This window comes from Pinus tabuliformis, chromosome 5_1 (assembly GCF_031772625.1).
Source record: "Pinus tabuliformis cultivar Carrire ecotype Pingquan chromosome 5_1, CPIR1, whole genome shotgun sequence".
Classification (NCBI taxonomy): domain Eukaryota; kingdom Viridiplantae; phylum Streptophyta; class Pinopsida; order Pinales; family Pinaceae; genus Pinus; species Pinus tabuliformis.
The window spans coordinates 276812839-276814800 of record NC_142305.1 but is presented as its reverse complement, the minus strand read 5'-3'; positions in this window follow the sequence as shown (position 1 = coordinate 276814800).

The window sequence follows — 1962 nt, the reverse complement described above, 5'->3', positions numbered from 1 at the left end:
AAATGCTCCATGACAGATTTTGGCATAAGGTTGTGTGACACTCCTGAATCAAGCAAACAGTTATACAACATGGAATCATTTGTTTTAAGAGTTATATAGAAATGAGGCACTATCTCATTTATCATGTCTGAACTAGGGCCAAAAACTACTATTGGTTTTTCATCTTGCAGAATTATGACATCACCTTCAACATCAACCAAGGTATTTTATATCCATTTTGTGACTCAGATTTTGTAACCAAGGTTTTTAGAAAGTTCTCACAGTGGAATTGGGATCTTAACCCACTCTAATTATTTTTCAACTCTAAATGTATTCAAAATGTTTTTACCAGTTTGGGTGGTATCAATTGACTAATCTAAGGGCTAAATAAGATTTGTTTGAGCTTCCACAATTTTGGTACATGGTTCAATTATTGGATTTTCCTTTGGAGGTCTCCCAAGACTAGGCCTAGGCCTAAGATCATACCTATTGTTTAACTCTGCAATTAAAAATTCAGAGGAAGCATGATATTTAGATACCTGTGAAGCTTCCTAATCTTCTTAAACCTAATTTTGTTGTGAGAGAGGAATGATGGCTTTTTGGATGGAAGAAGAATCCATAATATTAATATCTTTAGTAATTGTCATAGTATTATCATCATCTTGTTCATCATCTATTAATAGAGGAGTAGGAACCTATTGTTCATTGCCAGGTCTCTGAAGAATTTGTAGTGGTGGATTTCTTTTATACTGACCTTGATTTTGGTTTTGGGGTCTAGTAATTGTCTTTTTTATTATCCTAGGTTGGGTCTCAATTTTCGAAATCCTATTTGATAGGTTTCTAAGAAGAGATGTTATTTCATCTATTTTTGAGTCTTATGATTTAGTCTTAGAGGAACTAGAGGCTTCTTGAATAGGTTTCAGTTTTATTTGGGCATTTTATTCCTTATGTTTTAAAGAAGTTGAGGCTGCCCTATTTGCTTCTATTTCTATAGCATTTTTTTGCATATCTTCAAGAGTTCTTGAAGTTCTCTCTGGTAGCATAATGGAAAATTCATCATCAAAAGATCTACAAAATCTAGATTTAGCTACTGCTACAGGGGGCTTACAACTAGCAGGCATTTTGTGATAGAGTTTATTGAATCTTTCGATAAAATCTGATACTCGTTCATCGAAGTTCCTTTTAAGCTCTTCAAATTTTGTGAGGAAGCAAAGGGGATCCTTTCTCACACCCTATTTATTTTTAAATATGGCTATAAGCTCTTCCCAATTTGTAATGGAAGTTGATGGTAACTGCCTAAACCAAATCCTCACATTTCTTTCAAGTGACCGTACAAACAATCTCATATAAATGTTTTCTTGTTCAATATTCACGTTGTTTACAAAGTCTAGGAAAGCTTGAAGATGATCCTCCGCTGAGGGACCAATTTCTCCATTGTGCTTGGGAAGGTATTTTAAGTATCCAGCTGGGAATGCATCAAGGTTATTAGGTAAGACTAACGCAACATATATATCCTGTACAATAGGTTAGAAAGCGATGACAACAGGTGGTGTATGAGGTGCTTAAGGTGTATGAGGTTGTCCAGGTAGAGTATGTGGTGTTTGTGTCAATGTAGAGGATGAAGAATAAGTAGAGGAAGAAAATGATGATTCATGGGTTGATGAACTAGTTGGAGGTAAAGGAGGAGGAGATCTCCTGAAAGACTTCAAAGGAGTCCTAAGAACTAACTTTAGGACCTGTAAAGGAATACCTTATTTTGTTTCAAAGAGAGAATTGGAATATATGGAGAAGGTCGCCTCATTTTTTTCAGAAGAAGAAGCTTCAGGTCGGTCAAAAATGGAAGGAAAATGATAGGTGGTAGGGGATATGAAATGTGTGGGTTTATATTCTGGTACATTAACACCCAAATTAGATTTAGTTTTAGGTGATCCTAGTGGTAGTGTGGGTATTGGATGAGATTCTAATGAATGAATAAGGTAGGCT